This window comes from Hyla sarda, chromosome 6 (assembly GCF_029499605.1).
Source record: "Hyla sarda isolate aHylSar1 chromosome 6, aHylSar1.hap1, whole genome shotgun sequence".
Lineage (NCBI taxonomy): Eukaryota > Metazoa > Chordata > Amphibia > Anura > Hylidae > Hyla > Hyla sarda.
This window is the reverse complement of record NC_079194.1, coordinates 100,201,234-100,226,143: the sequence shown is the minus strand read 5'-3', so window position 1 is coordinate 100,226,143 and position 24,910 is coordinate 100,201,234. Positions and strand designations below refer to the sequence as shown.

Here is a 24,910-nt window from a genome sequence, read left to right as displayed (position 1 = left end):
GTTTATCAACCTCTGTTCCTGCTAACCATGTATGTCTTAATACTCAACATTGCAGCTCAGTGTTTTTCTACCAGGGTGCCTCCAGCTGTTGCAAAACTACAACTCCCAACATGCCCGGACAGCCTTTGGCTGTTCGGGCATGCTGGGAGTTGAAGTTTTGCGACAGCTGGAGGCACCCTGGTTTGGTAACACTGGCTTAACAAAGGGTTGATAGAGGGCATTTCTAGGTTTTGAACCAGGCATTGCTATGCCTAGTGCTGACACATTTTCTCTAATTTTAGGTACAGATATTTTCAGAAGTATTTTTCTGGTTTTACACCCGAGTTATTCAATGTTCCTATTTTCAATAGCTCAGAATTTTTGACGTTAAATTGGAATATTAGTATTTACTTCTAGGAGGTGAAAATACATGCGCGTACTTTCTGCTGCAGATCTGCTTTAGCAGATTTTGCTACCCATTCAAGTCAATGGGCAGCAAAATCGGCAGCAGATCTGCAGCAAAAATATGCACGTTTGAAGTATCCTTGGACTAGGTTTACACTACGGAATTTCCAATTGGAATTTCAAAGTGGAATTCCAGTCTGCAATTCCGGTGCAGCAGAATCCTATTGCTGGCAATTGGATTCTGCTACACAGTGCACCCTACAGTATTTTAGCGGCAGACATTCTGCCACTAATATTCCGCCAACAAAAGAATTAGCTTGCTTATTCTTTAGGGGGTATGCGTGCCCCAGACATTACCATCTATGGGGAATTATATACGGGCTACATCTAGTATTGCACTGACTTGAACAAAGCTAAGCTACAATACCAGACATAGCCCATAGAAAAGAATGCTGCTGCTTCTCAGAAAGAGCAAACCCATGTTTCTAACTCATTTTTTCTCTAGCATTTTATCCCCATAGAATCCAATAATTGTTTTGACCTCAGCCTTAAAAGGAGAAAAACAATTACATTTTTTAAAGCAGTTTTTCCCTTGCATACAAGCTCACATAAATCTAAGTAAAACTTTTTTTGTCTGATATAATGAATTGCAATGTTTAATTATGTTGAATTTCGCACATTAAAATCAAGATATAATTCTGCATTGCTTTAATTGTTATTGTTTTTGCTTTAAGATAATTTAACTAGAAAGTTGAGACTAATTTACCGTTCCTATGCACACGCGCCATTGTCATTGTTAGTAATTAATGTGCTTTTGTATTTGCATGTTCTCAAACGCGGTGAAAAGCAAAAAAAAAATAATTATTATTTGTCTTGAAGTTGTGAAGTTTTCCTCGGCTTGTGGCTACGTTGTAGTGGGTACGTTGTTTCTGTTCTCATTAGAACAGCTGTGCCTATCAAGCTAAGTGTGCAATTAAAAAGACAGGCAGAAAAACATGGCATGAAGAAGCTATCAAACATTGACATGATTTCTCTGCAGTTTTTGTGATCAGTCTTTCCAAATAACCAATGGCATAAAAAGCGTCTGAAGCCCGTGGCAACTAGGAAGACGGAGTCATACGTTTGGTATTTGATTTGTTTAATGCAATTGTGAATAAAGGGTGTTGAGCACTACCTGAGGCTACTGCTGGGAATGTTACTCAGTAAGGCTATGTTTACACAATGGAATGTCCGCACTGAGAATCTCCGTGCCGACATTCCGGACACTGCGGGGCACTGGCATAATATGCCGGCACTGGGGCCGTACAGGAATGCGCCGTCTCATAGATGGCTATGCATTCTGTGAGGACTCCGCACAAAGAATGAACATGTTCATTCTTTGTGCGGACACGGAATTTGGAATTTCCATGCACAGAAAGTCCACCGTGTGCACAGAACAGCAGAATCCTGTTGAATTTAACGGGACTTTGAATTCCGTGTGGACATTCCAAGCGGAATTCCGCACAGAAATTTCAGCGTGTGAGTCTAGCCTCAGAGTTTGTTGATACCTGTATATTTGTAGAAGGCAAAACTACTAATGATGACCAAGCTTCACTCCTCTGTTAATGGATCCAAGAGGTCACATGAACAAGTTTATTCTTTTGGCAGCAGAATTTCAGTGGCAGAAATTCCTTAGTTTGAACCCGGCCTTATGGTACTTTCATTTTGGGTAATGTGTCAGTGTTCTAGAAGATCTGTTAGATTATATGTGTTTCCCCCAGGTCATGGTTTTATTGTGGACCTTGTACCTTCCTCATTTAATGCGACAGGTTGGGCCTGTTGTGGAGTTGCTACTGCAGACTGCTACAGTTAATTCAAGATTGGGACTAATTGAAACTTTTAGGGGTACGTATTAATTAAAGGGGTAGTACAGTGGGAAAAAAATTTCAAATCAACTGGTGCCAGAAAGTTATACAGATTTGTAAATGACTTCTATTCAAAATTCTTAATCCTTCCAGTACTCGCCAGCTGCTGAATACTACAGAGGAAGTTGTGTAGTTCTTTCAAGTCTGACAACACTGCTGTCTGCTGTCACCTCTGTTCGTGTAAGGAACTGTCCACAGCAAGAGCAAATCCCCATAGCAAACCTCTCCTTCTCTAGACAGTTCCTGACATGGTAAAATATAAGAACAAAAAGTGTGGGAGCTCTACATAAAACAGAAAATCCTAAGCCGAGGATACTGCGTTGCACAAACCCAATGTGCCAATAGTGAAATGGGAAGACAAAAATGGTAGCAGTCCTGCTAGGCTAAGGGTGAGTACATAGCAAGAAAAATGGGAGAAAAGAAGATACAAGAACAGATGTCCAGTATTAAAGGGGTATTCCGGGCAAAAACAGCTTATCCCCTATTGAAATTATAGGGGATAAGATGTCTGATTGCGGGGGGCCTGCCACTGGGACCCCCCACGATCTCCCTGCAGCAGTTTCGGAAAGCGCCGGGCTTCCGAGACGGGGACGTGACATCAAAACACGCCCCCTCCATTCATGTCTATGGGAGGGGGCTTGGGACACGGAGTATTTTAGTCTCTGAGCTATTTTTGGCGCGGTGTGCTGGTAAGTACTATGGTGATACTTCCTGCAAAGAACGAAAGGTGATAATGTCAAAATTCTAGCATTGCATATTCCTGGCACGGACAGCGCCGTGCCGATGTAGTGGATTAGATGCAGAGCTGGGGTGAGATCAGTAGCAGTGCTCGGCAGCGCTGGAGGCCCCCTATTAGTTGCCTACTCTACCCTGTCAGCACAGGGCTGCTGTATGAGTGATTTGCAGTGTAGTAGGGGTTAAGGCTGAATGTCGATCATGTGCACTTTGCAGCGCTGTTCCAGCTAACCACTTTCATTGCTATTGAAAAAGGGGACATGGCTCCCCGAAACGCGACTAGCCTAAGACTGCATCACCAACACCCCAATTATGGACTCCACTAAACACGATCGCACTGCTGGCCAGCCGCAGCAAGCACAGCCCAGCAATCCTACCATCGGCAAAGCCAGTAAGAGGCACATTGTGCCAAACTTTCATTCCGCTCAGAACTTTTAATATTGTCCCTGTGCCTTCAGGGTGAAGAGGGTCCCAAAGCGGAGGACTCCAGCACTGCAAAGCACACATGATTGACATTCAGCCTTAACCCCTACTATACTGCAAACCACTCATACAGCAGCCCTGTGCCAACAGGGTAGAGTGGGCAACAAATAGGGGGCCTCCAGCGCTGCCAAGCGCTGCTACTGATCTCACCCCAGCTCTGCATCTTATCCACTACATCGGCACCGCACTATCCGTGCCAGGAATATACAATGCTAGAATTTTGACATTATCACCCTTCATTCTTTGCGGGGAAGTATCACCAAAGTACTTACCAGCACAGCGCGCAAAGTGCAGAGACTAAAATACTCTGTGTCCCAACCTTCTCTGTTACAGGGGAATTACAAGTGTCACCTATTTCACTTGCTTTTATTTGTATTTTTTACTATATCAATAAAATTTTAGCACATTTTATTATATATTGTGACTCGTCTGAAGCAAGGGCCCTGCTTAAGCGCTCACATTACATTATTTAAATAAATGTTATGTTAATACTGGACATCTGCTTTTGTATCTTCTTTTCGCCCATTTTTCTTTTTCTCCTATTTTTCTTGCTATGTACTCACCCTTAGCCTAGCAGGACTGCTACCATTTTTGTCTTCTCAGTTCCTGACATGGACAGAGGTGTCAGCAAACAGCACTGTGGTCAGACATAAAAGAATGATACAACTTCCTGTGGAGCATACAGCAGCTGATAAGTACTGTCTGCCTTAGGAGGTTATCATGGTGAACTCTGTAAAAGAATTCAAAAAGGGTCTGGATGCATTTTTGGAGAGTAATAACATCGCTGGTTATATATACTAGATTTATAGGGACATAACGTTGATCCAGGGATTTATTCTGATTGCCATATTTGGAGTCAGGAAGGAATTTTTACCTCTAGTATGAGGGTTTTTTGCCTTCCTCTGGATCAACTCAGTAGGGACTCATTAGGGTTCTAGGTTGAACTTGATGGACTCTGGTCTATTTTTCTACCCCCCCCCCCCCCTGCACTAACCAGCGGTACTGGCTGGTAGTGCGGGGGACGCTGATCAGTTTGGTCCTTACCGTGCCCGGATCCGCCGCGCCGTTCGGCCGTAATCTTCTATTTTTGGAATATGCAAATTAGGTGCTAACTGGCACCGGCCGGGCTAACTGCACTCTGACGTCAGTGCCGGGCCTGCAGCGCCGCCCAGCTCATCAATATTCCTCCCCTCCCTCTGTCTCTCCCTCTTCTACCCGCTCTGTAATAAAGAGAGAGGGGAAGAATATTGATGAGCTGGGCGGCGCTGCGGCCAGCGGCACTGACGTCAGAGTGCTAGTTAGCCCAGGCGGGGCCAGTTAGCACCTCATTTGTATATTCCGAATATAGAAAAATAGAAGATTAAGGCTGAACGGCGCAGCGGATCCGGGCACGGTAAGGACCAAACTGATCAGCGTCCCCCTCACTACCAGCCAGTACCACTGGTTAGTGCTGGGGAGAAAGCTGACAGTTTTGCTTTAACTATGTTACTGGAACGTTTAAGCACTGAATGTACACACTGCTGCACCTATATATAGTGCTCACTTAACATTTAACACTTAACATGTATACTTTATTAGAAGACTATTTTACAAGCTTTCAATGCTACTTCAGCACTGTGCAGTTAAATTCTGTATATAGATGTGAAGGAAAGAAGAAACTATTTTTAAAGAAACATATGAGAAGGAATCAAGGGGCAGACAGTTCTTAGCATTTCTAACTAGGAATTCTGGGATTTGTAGTTATGCACCAGATGCAGTGCTGACGGATCTTTGTAGTGAAGCGTAGGACTTGGTGATAGACATGAGGACAGACCATAGTTTGCCATGTAAACCACACAACTGTCTGTACATTCCATGAGTCTTGTTGTTTTCTGTATCACATCTTCAAGCATGACTTACATGGTAATATTTGAGGTTCTTATGTCGTCCATTTGCAATTCACTTTGATGCAAATAGTTGCACAGTACTGTAGTAGAGTAACACTTGAAAGGGCCGTTTAGGCAGACTAGATGGGCCAAGTGATTCTTATCTACCAAGGCATTCCATGTTCCTAACTGAACCCATACTACCACATGGTGCTAGGAAGTGGGACTGAGTATGGTTCTGGCCCTGTGGGCTGTCAGAACAACTTGCTACTGGTGCAAGCTCGAACCAGCACCTGAAAGATACTCTGTTACTGAAGACAAATCTTTTAGAAGGTAAGCAGGTTTCTATACATCTAGAGAGAAAGGGAATGGAGGACTAAAGGCTGCTGGAACACGACAAACATGCCACTTACACCATATGTATGTGTTATGTATTTATATAAACTGCTGCTTTATGAAAAAACATTCTAATGGCAGGTATATATCATAGACTTTGTTACCCGAAGACAACGTACAGTTAATGGCTTAAGTTCAGATACACTTTAGTGACATTCATTAAAACAAATCACCCTGACATTTAAATGGGTTGTCCGCCCTTATAAAATTGAAAGTCTATTCTCAGTATAGGCCAGCAATACAAAATAAGCGGGGGTCCGACTTCTAGCATCCCCATTAATCACCTGCTTGATGGGGCCATAATTCTTATCCAAGTGCTGGAGTGCGTCTTCATGTTTTCCAGCGCGAATACCTACAGTTTGGTACTGTAAGTGGCAGCAGTGCAAAGTACTGCAACTAATTGAATAAGACAAAGCTGTAAATACAGACACTGATGAACCCTAAATAGACTGTAGCTGTGGCCCCTTCAGCTAATTTGGGGGGGGGGGGGGATCCAAGATTTGGACCTCTGTTGATATAAAATTGAAGGCCTATCCTCCCATTAGGCCATGCATATTACAAGGCTCTTTAGTACACATTTCCTTGCATAGGTCAGTTAGGATCCCTGCTGTATTTCGAGAATGTGAAAAACCATACATTTTTTCTGCCTGTATTACTTTTCTTACATTACCAGTGGTTAATAGGTTTGCATTTACATAGATCATTTTTGTTAGCATTGTCTTTTAATTGTCTAACCTACGTCAAACATTTTGGGGCCTTCCACACACTTTTGACAATAAGTTGCTGGAATTTTAACCCATTAGTCCTAACCGAACTGGTACAACTAAGTCAGGTTTGTAGGCCTCCTTGTGCGCATGTAATTTTTTTTTAGCTATGCCTGTACATTACTTTTTTGGGATTGAAGTCACGCTATTGACATAATTTTGTTGTCTTAAAGGGGGTAGTCCAACGTTTTAAAATAATGGAATATTAATAGCTGCCTGATTTGAGACAAGAGGTAGTAGCGGGACCTGCCCACTTAGTAACTGGCCAAGATGGGACACCACAGCGGCCATTAAGGCAGGACCTGCTCTGACCTTTCTTCTCAAAAACAGGCTGAAGAGACAAAAACACGGGAATACCCCTTTAGTGAAAATGTGGGATTTCATGGGATTTGTGGACAGTCAGGAGCACACGAGTTATGGTGACATTGACCAAGTTGGTCCCTCATTGTATGAACTTGAAATAATAATAAAAAACTTACAATTACTACTTTTTCCTTATTACCGCAGATAGAAGCTTCACGTTCAAGCAATTCTATTGCATTATTTAAGTGATTTGACAACCAGAACACCTGTTAATGGAATCATTAAAGTTTCCTCCTTGGAGATTTAAGTAAAAGGAATTCTCATAAAGATTAAACAGGCATAAAAAACTTTTAGGACTTTCTGTCAGATTTCTTTTTCAGATAGTTAGTCTTATTTTTGGCACAAGGCCTACTAGAGATGTGGACCCACTGGGAACAGGAGATTGTGAATCCTCTGTCCTTAAAGGGGTATTCAGGGATTTTTTTCTTATTTGACTATGCTACAGGGGCTGTAGAGTTAGTGTATTTCATAATATAGTGTCTGTACCTGTGTGTGACGGTTTTCTCACAATTCTTCTGTGATTTTAACTCCAATATTTATTTTTACCAGCATACAAAACTACTGTTGTCTCAGATTTTTGAGATCTCAGATCTCAGATCTTGCAATGCAGCTGAGACCTGACTCACTAGTCAGCTGGTGACAGGGGGCTGTCTGCTTCAATGGGTGGAGGGGTCGCTTGGTGCGAGAGAGATCAATCTGCAACAGCTGTAGGCACCCTGATTGAAAGCCACCCTGATTTGAATGGATGCAGCTCATTTATGTTTCAATGGGTGGGGTGGCTGCTGTGTGGGAGGAAGATGGAATTGTGGGATTTGTAGTCAAAAAAAGAAAAGTCAAACAGGAAATACAAGTTCACAAACAGCTAGCCACAGTGTTATGGTAATCTCATGACATAGCCATTTAGCCCCAAGACAAGCGCAGATCCTTCCTAAACATGTCCATCACTGTCTGCCAGGCACGTAATAAAATCACCTTATGGTGGATAACCCCTTTAACCCCTGCAAAGGGATGTGGAGTTTTATGCAAGGAGTCCTCAGGTCTCTACCCCCAGAGTAATCTCCGTTATTCACAGCTGACGTGTAGATGGACAGGAGACACCGATTTGCATTACCAAGAAAGCTGACTGGAATCATTGTAGGACAGGATAAGGTCAAGGCAAGTGGAATTTTTGTGAAACAGTGTACAGACAAAAGATCAGGGTAAGTGGGGATTCTTTCACTACAATATACAGACAAAAGTTCAGGTAGGAAACCGAAGGATTAGCAGGCCCTACAGTTACCATCGGATAACGCACAGAGCCAATGACTAGGGTAAGTAAAAGAGCTTGATATACAAGTAGTTCAGGGATTGAGCTGGTCTTTGTGAGTTGTGGTGCTAAAGGGGCAGGCTATATAGTAGGGAGGGGGGCAGGGTGTGAAGGGCATGATTTTGTGGAGGAGCATGGAGTGTGAAGTTGGACTCCCCTACCCTGTTATAGCTGACATTCAGGCACTTTTTCAGCAAATGCAGGAGCTGGCTGCCCAGGTTGGCTGAAACGGCAGCTTGTGGGGGCTCCTCCAGCCCCAGCAGCTTCTGTAGTTGTGGAAGGAGGGTGAATGCAGGAGTATTATGGGCTTCCCTTAGCACCAGAGAAAAGGAAAGGTCCCACTACAGTCATCAAATTCCTGGGGTGAGTAATACAGACAGACCGGTGGGAGTGTGTATTACCAGAGGACAAGTTAGAAGGGATCAGGATGGCTGTGGAGGGTGCTTGCAGGGTGAAGAAATTGCAGTTCAGGGATCAACTGCAGTCGCTCGTGGGGCACCTTAATATTGCATGCAGAATTATGCCCATGGGGGGGTTTGCCAGCATCATGCATTGGACAGGTGCAGATCATCTCCCTTCATTTTGTGTGGTTGTTTTCTGAATTGCCGGAGTATTTGGTGGTTTGGCAAGCATTTTTGGTGCAATACAATGGTAGATGGAGGTCATGGAGCCGGCATTGTCAAGTTGTCATACGGTGATGTTCATGGATGCTTCAAATGGCCTGGGTTTCAGGGTGTATAGCCAGTTGTGTGCTGCTAGTCAAACTAAGAAATGGGCACTGAAGAGACTGACCAGCATTGTGTGAAATACTCCCTATTGTAATGGTGATCAAGATTTGGGAGGAATGATTTCATAACAAATGTGACCATTTTCAGTGGGATAATCTGGGGGTGGTCCAGGCCGTTAATTTGTAGATTGCTAACTCCCTTCCTGTGGTGAAATCGCTCTGGTACGTTGTCTTGCTGGGTTTGTAACGAGTACTCCACCCCTAGACATCTTATCCTCTATCCTTTGAATAAGATGTCTGTTCCGGGGGGTCCAGGCGCTGGGAGCCCCCTGCCATCTCTGGGCCGGCACCCTGGCATTCTAAACATTTATGTTCAGAATGCCTGGTTCGAGCGGCTGTGGTAGTGACATCACGCCATGCCCCCTCTATAGATGTCTATGCGAGGGGGCGTGACAAGGGATCACAGCTGTCTCATCCCCTCCCAAAGGCATGAATGGAGGGGGCATGGCACGGCGTCACAACCCTCCCGTGATCAGACATCTTATGCCCTATCCCTTTGGATAAGGTAAAAGATGTCTAGAGGCGAAGTACCCCTTTAATGCGCATTTTACTGACACTGTTTCTTGACCCCAGTGGAACAACATCTTGGATGCTGCAACTATTGTGTGTGTAGTACTGGCAGCATTGTGGTTGGTGCAGCATTTGGTATAAGTGCCAAAAGAAGTGTTTTGAGTTTTCCAGGGTGATAAATGTTTGTCATATTTTGTGGTTCAGACGATTGGACCGGTCTCAGTGTATGGTCAGTCAGCGCTTGTCTGTGCTGTTTTTGTGGATCAAGGTGCAGGGTGAGAGGGATGTTACCAGATCCTCCTGTTGCAACTGGAGAGTGTCCTGTCACAGGTCTTTTTGTCAGTTTTATGGGGGGGCAGAGCTTCTGTTATTAAGTTGGATCCTGGCTCTAGTTTGGCAGTTTATCCAATCCTCTGTTATCATGCCTGTTGTTCACATGTTGATGATGTACATGCTTGGCTATGGTGGGGTGCATGGCGTGAAATTTTAATTCACTTTTATTCTGTATAGGAGAGGCCACACAGGCTGCTTGGTGTGGGTTTCATTACTTTTGTATCTGAGTTCGTCCTCATTTACTTTAGTGGATGGTTGGGGAATGTGCACGGTTGAAGGTTGCACTTGTTTATTCCCCCTGTGCCAAATCATACTCCCCTTACCCCTTGTGCCACATCACTTTTCCCCTTTCCTCCTTCCATTGTTGTTCTTCTTACCTGGCCAGCAGGCTCAGATGCAGGGTCTTTCAGCGGGTTTGGCATTCTCCTGACATCCTCTGCACTGCACTGAAAGCATCAGCTGCGGGCACTGATTAGTGATGTCAGGAGCGTCGCTCGTCAGTGCCCGCAGCCGCCGCTACTCACAGCCTCTCATTGAGTGCAGCATAGAGGACGTCAGGAGAATGTCAAACCCGCTGATAGCCGCTGCACCGTAGCCTGCTGGTCTGGTAAGAACAACAGGGGGAGGAGGGAAGGGGAAAAGTGATGTGGCACAAGGGGTGAGGGAGGGAGGATTTAGCACAGGGAGAATAAAGTGGCACAGGGTGATTAAAGGGGGATTAAATGGCACAGGTGGGATAAAGAAGGGAAAGAAATGGCACAGGGGGTGGTAAAGAGGTGGTGATGAATTTGCACAGAGGGTAATAAAGGAGGAGTGAAATAGCACAGGGGGGATCAAGGGGAAATGATGTGGCACAGGGGATTATAAAGGGGGGATAATTTGGCACAGGGGGATCAGGGGAGGGGAGAATGATGTGGCTGGCAGAAATACAGAAGCAGGAGACCACTGTTCAAACAGCGGCCTTTCCGGGGTATTGGCTGTACCTCCCTGACAGCAGCCCTGTGTACAAGGTAAAGCGGGCACATAAGCCTGGTTGTCCCCTATCGGGAGTGTTTTGTCCTCTATTGGGTGTGGGAATTTCCTCTATTCGGAGGGTGCAAATACATTTAGTTTTATGGGACTCTGCCGGGGAATAAAAAAACTGTCCGCTATTGGGAGGTGTCCCATGTTGGGAGGTGTCCTAAGGGAGATTCTACTGTATAATGGAGAAACATATAATACCTTATGCGAACAGTCACAAGGCAATGGAGAAAGACTCCTTATAAAAGTTGTCAAGGTCTTTTTATTTTTTTTATTGATGGCCTATCCTTAGGTTGGAGTCACACTCCCATAGAAACAGCCATAGAGCAATCGGGCACTCGCTTGTCAATATAAATATATCATTTTCTGTAGTTCTTTGCAAAGAATTAATTAATTGAGAACAGTCATACACTCTTAAATCTAAAATAAATAAGTAAATTTCTATTTTTTTAAGTAGGTTCTGCATAGCCTTAGTCTATTATGACCTTAATCTGGCCACATTTTACAGTCCTTATTACTGCTGTGTCACCCAGACCCCACCTGCCCTCCCACAGTTCTATTGAACTTTTTCCACTATAGAATTCTTTGGTGATCTAACTTCTGTTCAGTAGAACCATTGGGGGCTCTGGTTCTCGCAGCTGCAATACAGACAGTAGGAGTAGAATATAAAAAAATCTATTATGGACAAAGTTGTACTTCTCCATGTTTTAGACACACTCCTGGTGTTTACTTACAAAGTCTTATGCAACATACCAAAATACTGCCATGTAGAAGTGGTTAAAGGCCATATTCAAACCCAAATTCTGACATCTATTCCACCTCAATATATGTGTAAAACTGCTTGTGATATACATACTTTTGTTTTAAATGGGAATATGTTTTGTAATTCACACTATGAACTGTGACATGCAGTTTTTCCAACACAATTTTAAAAGGGTTCTTTGGGAAGCAGAAAAGGTCCTACTACTTCTGCCTCTCAGTGCTGCACTTCCTCTCCTTTGTCATCTTGGTAGAATTTAATTTCTGAGATGAGTAGGGGAGGGGTATCAGTCACCTGCCGGTGAAATCACATCTACACGCAATGTTCAATCGCATGATGTTATCAATGTTGCAGCGACATCATGCAGCTATTGGACATCACGTTTGGGGGCGTGGTATTGCTCACGCGTGATGATCGGGACAGGAACCCGCCCCTTCCCATCTTGTAACAGTATACTTCTGAGATGACCAGGAAGTGGATAGGAGCATCGGGGGGACCTTTTTTGCTTCCCAGACAACCCCTTAGATTACTTTTCAGGGTGCAGATTAGTCCCATTTAATGGAGCTCATCTATGTCCACAATTGTAAAAAAAATAAACGGCAGATAAAATAAAATATAAGGCAGACTTTCGAGGGTATGAATTGGGCATATACTGCTTATTCTGCCCTATATTTTATGTTAAAATAAACTATGTGAGCGTACCCTTATATTTAAATTATGCAAAATTCACAGATTGTATAGTTTTAAACAAGCTTTCCTGTGAATACATTATTATGGATTATGGATTTCAAAATTTATGCAGGAAAGTCAAGCATACTGAGTCTTTACAGTCTTGGATATAATAAATCCATGGTAGAACATAAATTGTATTTGTGGACAGACACAGCTACACGTTGTCCACTGAACTATTGACATGTATGGAAGCACAGCTTCATCTGTTACTGAAATATGTCTTAGAAGGACTAGGTACCTCATGTTGGTGATGTTTTCTTTAGTCTAAGTATTTTGATCTCCAGTCCTTCTCAGATGTTGTGTACAGTTTATGGTCCTTTGCTCTAATAAGCTTGTGAACAGTCCTGCTCACCATTGGTTAACACGGCCATCATCTTGGGTCTTTCATGTGCGCAAAAGTCTTGAAAAGGGTCTCTACATTTTTTCACGTGGCTAGTATTTAATTTAGGAATTCTGAGGCATAGGAAAGGGGGATTTCGTTTGTAGTGAAATTGCATCCCTGTGACAGAACAAAATATCTCTTGATAAGGTGATTTTAGTACGTACCTGCCAGACAGTAATGGACATGCTTAGAAAGGATCTGCGCTTTTCTTGGGGCTAAATGGCTATGTTGTGAGATTACCATAATACTGTGGCTAGCTTTTTGTGAACTGGTATTTCCTGTTTGAGTTTTCTTCTTTGCCTACAAATCCCATAATTCAATTTCTCCTCCCTCCTACACATCAGCCACCACACCCGTTGAAACATAAATGAGCTGCATCCATGAAAAAAATGTTTTCAGTCAGGGTGCCTACAGCTGTTGGAAAAATACAATTAGTTGCAGGCTGATCTCTCTCCCACCAAGCGATCCCTCCACCCATTGAAGCAGACGGACTCCCTGTCATCAGCTGACTAGTGATATCAGGTCTTGGCCGCATTGCAACCTGGGAAAAATCTGAGACAACAGTCATTTTGTACGCTGTTAAAAATAATTTTTGGGGTGAAAATCACATAAGAATTGCAAAAAAAAAACAAAAAAACATCACACACAGGTACAGGCACTATATTATGAACTACACTAACTTTACAGCCCCTGTATCATAGTCAAATAAAAATTCCTGGAATACCCCTTACGGCCTGGTGAGGTGGTACTTAACGCACCAGGACATACATTTACGTCCTAAGCATAACCGCGGGCATCGGAGCGATGCCCGGATCATGCGCGGCAGGTCCCGGCTGTTGATCGCAGCCAGGGACCCGCCGGTAATGGCGGACATCTGCGATCCCGCCGATGTCTGCCATTAACCCCTCAGATGCCGTGATCAATACAGATCAAGGCATCTGCAGCATCGCAGTCACTTAAATAGATGATCGGATCGCCTGCAGCGCTGCCGTGGTGATCCGATCCTCCAGCACGGCAGATGGAGGTCCCTTCACCTTCCTCCGCTGCCTTTTGGGAGTCTTCTGGTCTGATCTGCCTTCCCGCAGACCAGAGCAGAAGGTGACCGATAACACTGATCAGTGCTATGTCCTATACATAGCACTGAACAGGATTAGCAATCGAATGATTGCTATAAATAGTCCCCTATGGGGACTATTAAAGTGTAAAAATAAAAGTAAAAAAGTAAAAAAAAAGTGAAAAACCCCCTCTCCAAATAAAAACTTAAATTGTCCCATTTTCCCTATTTCACCCCCAAAAAGTGTTAACAAATATTTTATATACATATTTGGTATCGCCGCGTGCGGAAATATCTGAACTATTGAATTAAAATGTTAATTATACCGAACGGTGAACGGCGTGAACGTAAAAAAAAAAAAAAAAGTCCAAAATAGATGCTTTTATATAACATTTAATTCCAAAAAAAATTAATAAAAAATTTAAAGTTTTATATAAGCAAATATGGTATCAATAAAAAGTTCAGATCACAGCGCAAAAAATGAGCCCTCATTCCGCCGCTTATACGGAAAAATGAAAAAGTTATAGGTCTTCAAAATAGGGGGATTTTAAATGTACTAATTTGATTTAAAAGTTTGTGATTTTTTTTAAGTGCAACAGTACTAGAAATGTTATCACGGTATGATTTTAGTCGTATATACCCAAAGAATAAAGAACACATGTCATTTTTTCCGTAAATTGTACGGCGTGAAAACGAAACCTTCCAAAATTAGCAAAATTGCGGTTTTCTTTTTAATTTCCCCAAACAAATAGTATTTTTTTGGTTGTGCCATAAAAGAGTTATGATTTTTTGAAGTGAGGAGGAAAAATCGAAAATGTAAAAATAAAATAGTCTGCGTCCTTAAAGGTTTAACTACATGAATAGAAATACAATGATGGAACTGTTTCCCCAGTTTTTCCATTGTAATCAAAAGCTGTTTATTTTATTCTGACACAATTAAGATGCATGGGCCCATATTTAGAACAGTGTTTGGCATAAACCGTGCCTAAAATTGCAAAAGATTATGGATGGCAAATTTGCACTAAAGTTTAAAATGTATCCCACCACTAGCCAAATCGAAAAAGTAACAGGAAAAGTTGGCAGGGTCTCCAAGGAGATTTTAATGACTAAGGGTGTCCACTCTATTGACACCTGAAACACATAACTTTTATACTTCCATGTCTTGAAGTTGGATTTTTATCAATAAAGGATCACTGTTTTTGTATTCTATTCTGCGCTGGACTTCTATTTTTCCAGTTACCGTTTGGTGGGTGCTGTTGCACACCGTCCCAGTCGCAGCGGGACTATCAGGTGAGCTGGATTGTTTGCACATATCCTAACGTTTAAAATTGATCCCACCACTAGCCAAATCAAAAAAGTAACAGGAAAAGTGGGCAGGGTCTCCAAGGAGATTTTAAAGGTTAATCAGGAAGCAGTAAAAGGACTTTCCTTGATCTCTGGTGTTCCATTTCCTCCTCATCATTGTCTAAGATGTAGAACTTTGAAGATGAGGGAGCAAGTACTCGTGATCATCACAGAGGGGCAAAACCACGCCTGCATGCACTGGCTAATAGCCACACAATGTTGCTAAAAAAAAAAAAAAAATAACTGTATCTCCTATATTTAGACTGATGTAAGATATGAAAGTCTTAGTAATTATGGGTCATTAGGTTTTATTACTGCTCTATGTTCAAATTTATGCTAAGTTTATGTTTCTGTTTTTAAGTATTTTTGTTAGTCATCAGACACAGTTCACAATGAACCTCAGTCTGTGATAAAGAGAAAATGACTCCCTTCAACACCTGTAACCTCAAAGGGAGAAAGCCTCAAGGACAGTGTTTTTGTCATAGAAACTAGAGGTTCATATGGAAGCGAAAGAATGTTCTATCCCGAAGGCTCAAAGCATTTCAGCTTTGTGATCAGAGTTATGTTTTCCAAATTTCCTCTGTTAAATATTGATGCCTAACAAATGTTACCACAGTTTAAATAATTCCTATTCTCCGAGGGTCCTTGTCATGGTAGGAATTAAATAGGAACTAATCCTAGGAAAGGACTTTTGATATGTTTGCGGGGGATGCATTTCAAAAGGCTGAACATTGGTTTAACTTATTTCCCGCAGATATATATGTTATTCCTTTTTAACTTCCTAGTTTCAGCAGGCTAGTGGCATGGTAGTAAGAAGTAGCTGCGATGTACATAATAGTCAATGGCACAAAAGGTGGCCAGGAGTATCACTATACAGAATAACAGACAAATAGACTTGTCTTGTGTTTGTTTGTTTTTTTCTTTTTTGGACATGATTTGTGTGGTGGGCTCCCCTCCAATGAGAACATTGTATCCTAGCACCTTTAGAATGTGACACCGTGTATCTGCATAGCCATATACTGGCTTCCCAGCAGGCATACATGAGTTTTAGAGGCATGTGTGAACTAGATAATGATTTCTGTTGACAAAGCCATGATGATCACCATCTGTATGGCTTCTAGAAAATCTCATTGCTGTGACCTGGCTCAGCTTGTGATTAAGGGTGCTTTCACACTGTAAAAATACTCCCGTTAATAAACACCCGTTATAAAATCCCAGGAGATTGGCAGTTAAATGGACTTTAGAAAATCCCATTATAGTCTATGGGAATTTTCTAATAGCCGTTTTAACCCAATATCGCCCGTTATTAATAACGGCCATTATTTTAGGAACGGGAGAAATAGTGCATGCACTATTTCTCCTGTTCATTCGCCTGTCACAAAATAACGGCCGTTATTAATAACGGGCAATAACGGGTTAAAACGGCTATTAGAAAAATCTCATAGACTCTAATGGGATTTTCTAACGGCCGTTTAACTGCCAATCTCCTAGGATTTTATAACGGGCGTTTGTTAACGGGAGTATTTTACAGTGTGAAAGCACCCTTAATTTCCAAACCACTTATTTTCCAACCCAATTAATTCCATAATGTTCCATCTACTTTGGACATATATTTATTTATGGGCATTGAAGATGAGGCCATGTAGTGCTATCTTTCAGTGAATGCCTATTATTCTATTCATGGCTGATGTTGCTGTTGATTACCGTGTATGTTGCTATATGATTGACTTAGGTTCATCAGCAGCCGCATGCCAAGAACTCCTTTCTGCGCACCATTGTTATTTAGTCGGTCCATTCAAGCACAAATCTATTCCTTGCTTTACTGCAGCACACTGAGGGATAGATTTATAATGGCAATACCAGCTGTCCTGGTGAAAGCAGATTTCCAGGCGAAACAAATAGTTACAACATAATGTTAAGCCTGTGCAGCCGATTGGAGGCAGAAAATCCATTGTACATGATCACGATGCCTTGGCAGTGTCTTGCTTTGTTTCTGCACATCTTCTGAGTCATAACAAGCTGCTTTTAAACCAAAGTGTGACAATCAGAAGATAAATTCACATGTTGTTATGCGGCCAAACGTATCTCTTCACTGATTTTCCTGGTACATTAACTCTTTCAGAGGCTGGCAGTGATGCATTTACTGATAACATCTTGTCCTGGCCTTGGCAGCATTATGCGGACATGCCTTGAGGGAGAAGCGTATTTAAAGCATTTCATCCTACAGGCTAAAACCCATTAGAAATTTAGCCAAAGTTCCTGCAGTTATTTATGTGGATACTCTTTAGCTTCTTGGCCGTTTGTTAGATATTTCCTGATTAGGCATCGATCTATGTGACCTGTACGATCCGCCCCAATATGATACACTATCTATGGGGGTTTCTTTTATTATTTCTGATGATAAGGGTGCCCTATACATTTGGAGCTGTCAAGTAAAGGTAATCTATGTGGAAACACGGCAGCAGGTGTTCATTTCTTTTGTAGCACCTCCACAGGGGAAATTAAGCTTTGCATTTGTAATTAAAGACAATAGGCCATCCTTGTACTGAATGCACATAATGGGGTCCTACAAAGTCACTCTTTGCTTTAAATAGTTAATGAGACACCCATCTCCTAACTGAACTTCCAAACAGAGTATTTAAAAATGGGATTTCTAAACACCTTCTTTAAAAATGTCTTCAAATCAAAAATGTTTTCATATCAACTGGTGCCAGAAAGTTATATAGATTTATAATTTTTTTTCAATTAAAAAATATCTATCCTTCCTTGTCAGGAACTGTCTGGAGCAGGAGAGATTTCCTATGGGGATTTGCTCATGCTCTGGACAGTTCCTGACACAAACAGTGGTGGCACCAGAGAGCAGTGTGGTCAGACTAGAAAAAACTCTACACAACTTCCACTGGAGCATACAGCAGCTGATAAGAACTGGAAGGATTGACATTTTTAAATAGAAGTAATTTACTAATCTTTTTAACTTTCTGGCACCAGTTAATTTAAAAACTTTTTTTTCTCTTGAGTTCCCCTTTAAGGTGTGCAAGATTTGTTTTCACTTGCATGGCAAAGAATCAAATGCCTCTTCAAACATATGCTTTATGTACTATATATCATGTTACTTGAAGACTGCAATGTGTCTTCAGTTCTTCAAGATAGAGGAGCACAATAAATTTATGATTTACCAATAACCAATACCAATATGGATGTTATTCTTTATAGGAAGTGTTTTATTGATGTCAGAAATCTCAGATATAGGTAAAAAAAATATCTTCCCAAATCATTTTATAGGAGCTAAAATAACAACTAGCAGAATTATGACAGCAGTTCTGGATTAATATGAGCTGTAACTCATGATGATTACAATGTAAGTAACATATATGTGCCACTCAGGATTACTAATTGCAAAAAATGATCAGTACAAGATAAATATCGTAAAGAATGTACACAGTGATTCCACCAGCAAAATAGCAAGTGCAACTTTGAAGTATAATGGTGACTGTAAAGATCTGTACATGGTAAATAAGGTATGTACACAGTGGCCCTCATTTACTATCACAAACCCGACATGTTTTGTCTGGTTGTGCGCCAGAAATTCTGTCTGTACCAGATTTTGCGCCAGAATTGAAAAAAACCCTGACTAACTCTCCATTTTGATATGAAAACCTGAAAAAGGGGCATGGTCTCTGAAAAGGGGCGTGTTCCCAACATTTTCACATAAACCCAACATATTTCCTAAGGTTTCCACAGCAAATGTGGTGGATTTTAGCTGAGAAAAACCCTATAGATCAGAGCATGTGTATAAAAAAAAAAATAAAATAAAGCAAAATGTAGGGAAAGGGGAAAATGAAGGGAAACCTTAGTAAATACTGTGGTAAATAAATTGTAGGGAATTAAAACCCACAAAGAAACCTAAACTCCACTCTTAGTAAATAAGGGCCTGTGACTGCACAAGAATAGTGAGTGCAGCTCTAAATTATAATACAGACTGTAACACAGGATCAGTAGAAGAAAAGTAATGTAAGTGCAGTCACTGTGTACAAACAGAATAGTGAGTGCAGCTCTAGAGCATAATACAGACTGTAACACAGGATCAGTAGAAGAAAAGTAATGTAAGTGCAGTCACTGTGTACAAACAGAATAGTGAGTGCAGCTCTAGAGCATAATACAGACTGTAACACAGGATTAGTTCACGATAAGTAATGTATGCACACAATGACCGTGGTAACATAATAGTGAGTGCAGCTCTGGAGTATAATACAGACTGTAACACAGGATTAGTAAACGATAAGTAATGTATGCACACAATGACCGTGGTAACATAATAGTGAGTGCAGCTCTGGAGTATAATACAAGCTGTCAGGATAAGCTCATGATAAATAATAGTAATGTAATGTATATACATAGAGACCAGCAGAATAGTGAGTGCAGTTGTATTTAAACAGATGTAACTCAGGATCAGTCCTTTAGCGAACATACCTTTTAACCAACAACAGGATTAGTTTTCACTCTTGGATAGATGTAAATGATTTTTAAAGCTTTATTTCAGGAATGTTTTCCTTTTTGTTTTCTCTGGGATGAGATTAGCAGAACAGAAGGGGATAAGATTTTCAGAACAGACAGAAAATTCACTATATTAGTAACTGTGTTCTATAAAGTCCAATAATTAGCTATGCATTTTGTACTCTTTGCGATACAGAAGACCTAATAACATGGACATATGCTGGTGTGCTGAGCAGTGTTCTGTTTAATGTGATAACCAGGGTCTGTTCTCTCTATCTCCCACGTCCAAGGGAAATTGTACAGAACTCTGTGCTTGGCTTTTTCCTTCCTGCCCCCTCATTTTTCTTTCCCATAAGACCAATGACTAGCTTTTAATGATCTGCCCATGGTTCTGGCAACAGTGAGGTTCCAAGTCACTCCAACCAAGTTATCTTTAATTTAGAACATTAACTGTTAGTTTCCTGGCCCAGAGTTTGCCAATGCCCAAAGTGACATCACATTTTCCCCTTGTCAAAATCTTTTGTACTGTGCAATCATCTTGTTGTTTCCTTAGAATCTTACTGCAATAAAATTAGATTTATTTTTCTTTAATAAACATGTAATTATAGTTTGCAGCTGAATTTGATTCACAAACTCTTTTGTAAGCTACAATTGTATTTGTACGTTGCAGTAATGCCTATGTACGTGCACTCACAACCCACAGTAAAACTATTTTGGAACAATGTGCTTATAATACAGTGTGGCAGATAGGATGTTAAAATATCTCCTTTTGTCAGGGGGACCTAATTGGTTTTTACAGTGGGGGTATAGTAATGTCAAATCCTTATCTTACATTCATAGAAAATCCTTAGTTGGTCATTTTATACACAGCTGTATACACATACACAGGCTACATTAACAGGGATGCATAACGAAGGGCACATATGCAAATACCACCATCTAGATGTCCCTAGCACCATGTTAAAGAGAATGTATCACATATTATAAGAAAGTATTTAAATGTATTTTATTATAAACATTTTTTTTTTCTTATTTAACTATGCATGTTTTCAACAGTGCCTTGATAAGGCAGATTTACTAAATTTGATACTATTTACACATATAAGACTCTGTACAACAATCTGGGGACTGTAGGACATTTACCTTTCAATGAACTCCCATGGATTGGAACTGCCATAAAGCAGACACTTCCTGCTGCACTGTTTTAGGTACAGTTTTCACATATCATCAACTGCATGCGGTTGAAACCTCTCCCTTACCCTTTGACCAATTTGCCCATGATGGGAGGACAGGTTTATTTTTTCCCTTATTATTTCCCCTTTTCCCTTTGATTTCCTAATTCTCTTCACCAAAACATCTTATTCCTGAGCTTTAGGTGGATTTCTAGGGAACAATGATCTCATCATTAAGTCTAAAAGAAGTTTAACAAACAGGTTGTTAAATTCTTTGAAACCCCTTACATCTGGCAAAATGTACATTTTAGCTGGCCCAGATATAACAGTTATGCACGAGTAATGGATTATAATAAATAGATGGTGGAAGGTGGTTACAGAATTTTTTTTCAAATACTGGAATCAGGAAGTTTAAAGGGGTACTCCACCCCTAACCTGTCTGATCACAGGGGGTTCGGACGATGTGACCCCCCCCCCCCCCACGATCTCCAGGCCAGTACTGTGGCATTAGGGAGTTGGAAGCCTGGGGCTTCTATGATCGTGACGTCACACAAAGCCCACTACATTCATGTCTATGGGAAAGGGCATGATGAGATTGCGGGGGTTCTCAGCGGCCAGTCCCCCTGTGATCAGACATATTATCCCTTATCTTTTGGATAACATGTATATTGGTGGAATACCCCCTTTAAGGGTTAGGAAAAATAATGCATTCTCAGCACTATTTGATAAGGTGTGGAATGTTGGTAAGACAATCTGTAATGTTTAGGGCAGCTTAAGTTTCATGTCCATATGGCATAATCACAATTTAAAAAAAAAATCTACAAGAGTATAAGCTCAAAATTGTAGGAGGATAGAGGTGTTTGGTACGTAGGTCACCAATTTACATAAGGTAGTTTAATGGAGTTTAATAAAATTAAGAGTCTATATGGACTAAGTGATACACATTTTTAAATTGCAAATATGCAAATAAATGGTTATCAGAGTTTAAAGAACACAATTCTTAGGTTCACTGTGGAGTCATATTTTCTAATAGAGCACATTAGGAAAGGAGACAAAATGAGGAAAAAATCTGTAATTGGTTTAAAAGCTGTTGGTTAAAGAATCACAAATAAGCTAGGATCAGGGAAAAGTGTGAGAAGGAGGTAGGTCACATTAAAGAAGAAAGTTGGCAGCGCAACTCAAAAAGCGTCAACCTAAGTTCAATTAACAAATTGCATAGGTTGGTGCAATTGAGGATTTTATATAGGTTATATCACTGCCCCCTATCATAATGGAGGCAAAAATGCAAAGATAGCTCACAATGTCCAAAATGTAAGATGGATGAAGCAAATAGTTTTTTTTTTTTTTTTTTTTATGTATTGTGGGAATGCCCTGAGGTTCAGACATTTTGGCAACAGGTCATAAGAAGGATAGAGAATATCACAGTTTTATTGGCAAAGAACCTGAACTTATAACAGACAGTAGTCGAAGAAAGTTAGTCCCCCAAGATAAGTTTAGAGATAAAAAAAAATTACTAGCTATAACCTTTAGAGAAAAAGGGACCCAAGAGACTTATGTGACATAATATATAAAGATTTGTTTGTCGCTTGTTACCATTAAAACACATAGGTCTGTGAAGGGACCACATACGTAAAATGAAGGCTATACTGCAAAGTTGCTTTATAAAAAAAAAAAAAGGGGGGGGCCTCAGGCTGCCCTAAAAACTTTTTTTCAGGTACTAGATGCCCCATTTCATTAGATTGCATGTGATAACTAAAAATCATATTCCAAAAATTCAGTCCAAAAATCTACGAAGAATACCATATACAGTGTGATTGGAACAACTGGATTTTATATCTGTTTTATTTGAAATCATTAGATTTTCCTTTTTAGTGCAATATATTATTAAAAGTTAGATTACACAGGTTGAAAATATGAAATGTTCTCAGAACTGTGTGAGAAGAGGTTATATTCAGATATATGGAGATTAATTAACATGTAAACACATTTGGAAGGCGTAGTGTAATTTAAAATGTAGAGTAGTCAGTAGCCTGAGATATAGATGGATGTCAGATGTAAAAGGTTGTCAGTAGAGGTGCTTGGCAAGGTTGTATTCATAGTGGTGGAAAAGACTATGGAAGGAATGCATCAATTCTAAATCAAAACCATATACCAGGAATATGTGCAGCCATTTATAAAGATGATCTTGAGTTGTAAATTGTGAGTGTCCTTGTCCTAGGCATATGGAGCTTCAAAGCTTTTAAAAGATAACATCCAGTAAACTGAATCCTAACTTTGTTAGCAATGTCCATTTTTAAAATTAAGCACTAGAACCAAAATTAAAGGGATTACTACTGTATGAAGATATCATGTTTATTTAGGTGTTACTGTAATCTGTTCCATGCAACTATAGACTTTAGACAATCTTATTTTGGGAGAAGGGTCAAGGGATGAAAAACTTATTATATGTGTTCTGCTGCTGGGAACCCCAGCTATGAGCTGTGGGGACCTGTAAGCAAGTAGTTAATTTTCCTGTAGCACATTGTAAAGGAAATTTAGCATTACATGGTCCTCATTGAAATCGGTTATCTGCTGTCTATACACTGTAACAAGATCCAAGGCACCAAATAAAAATAAAAAAATAGATAAAACTTAGCCTTTATTGCATTTTCTTAAAAATTGTCAATAGATCTATGTATGCATTCCCATTCAGGTATAAGCGACTGCAAAGCAGTAGCTAAAAAATGGTTGAATTAAAATTCAAGACATTTTTTGCATTTTTTTTTTTGTATTGTTGACCCAGCACTTGACGTGGACCTGACAAAGTACTGGGTTAATGTCATGAAATGCGTTGTCTGTTTGCACATAATGTTTCCAATGCTACTTTAACCTCTATTTGTGACTATTGTTTTGGAGACTCTTCTAACAAAGGGTGATGGATATACAGTGGGGAAAAAAGTATTTAGTCAGCCACCAATTGTGCAAGTTCTGCCACTTAAAACGATGAGAGAGGCCTATAATTTTCATCATAGGTATACCTCAACTATGAGAGACATAATGAGAAAAAACAAAATACTTTGTTATATACCCTTTGTTGGCAATGACAGAGGTCAAACATTTTCTGTAAGTCTTCACAAGGATTTCACACACTGTTGCTGGTATTTTGGCCCATTCCTCCATGTAGATCTCCTCTAGCGCAGTGATGTTTTGGAGCTGTCGCTGGGCAACACAGACTTTCAACTCCCTCCAAAGGTTTTCTATGGGGTTGAGATCTGGAGACTGGCTAGGCCACTCCAGGACCTTGAAATGCTTCTTACAAAGCCACTCCTTCGTTTCCCAGGCAGTGTGTTTGGGATCATTGTCATGCTGAAAGACCCAGCCACGTTTCATCTTCAATGCCCTTTCTGATGGAAGGAGGTTTGCACTCAAAATCTCACGATACATGGCCCCATTCATTCTTTCCTTTACACGGATCAGTCATCCTAGTCCCTTTTCAGAAAAACAGCCCCAAAGCATGATGTTTTCACCCCCATGCGTCACAGTAGGTATGGTGTTCTTTCTCCTCCAAACACGACAAGTTGAGTTTTTACCAAAAAATTCTACTTTGGTTTGATCTGACTATATGACATTTTCCCAATCCTCTTCTGGATCATCCAAATGCTCTCTAGCAAACTTCAGACGGGCCCGTACATATACTGGCTTAAAGGGGTTCTCCGGTGCTTACACATCTTATCCCCTATCCAAAGGATAGGGGATAAGATGCCTGATCACGGGAGTCCCGCAGCTGGGGACACCCGTGATCATGCACGCGGCACCCCGTTTGTAATCAGTCCCTCAATGCAAGCCTACGGGAGGGGGCGTGATAGCTGCCGCGGGGTGAGAGGTTAATGCTGCCATGGGGTGAGGGCAGCATTAACCCCCGCGGCAGCATTAACCCCCCTCTCCCCTGTGCATTAACCCCCCTCTCCCCAGCCCACCCCAGGCCTGGGCCCAAAAAAAGCCCACCCCAGGCCTGGGCCCAAAAAAAGCCCACCCCAGGCCTGGGCCCAAACAAAGCCCACCCCAGGCCTGGGCCCAAAAAAAGTCCACACCAGGCCTAGGCTCAAAAAAAGCCCACCCCAGGCCCAAAAAAATTATGATTAT

At 41.1% G+C, this 24,910-nt stretch overlaps 1 protein-coding gene across 3 annotated transcripts in view; it reads left to right on the top strand.

The window, feature by feature from the left end:
* The window catches only part of PRICKLE2 (prickle planar cell polarity protein 2), a 364,028-nt gene that overhangs the window by 170,323 nt on the left and 168,795 nt on the right, over positions 1 to 24,910 (top strand). The window lies entirely within an intron of this gene.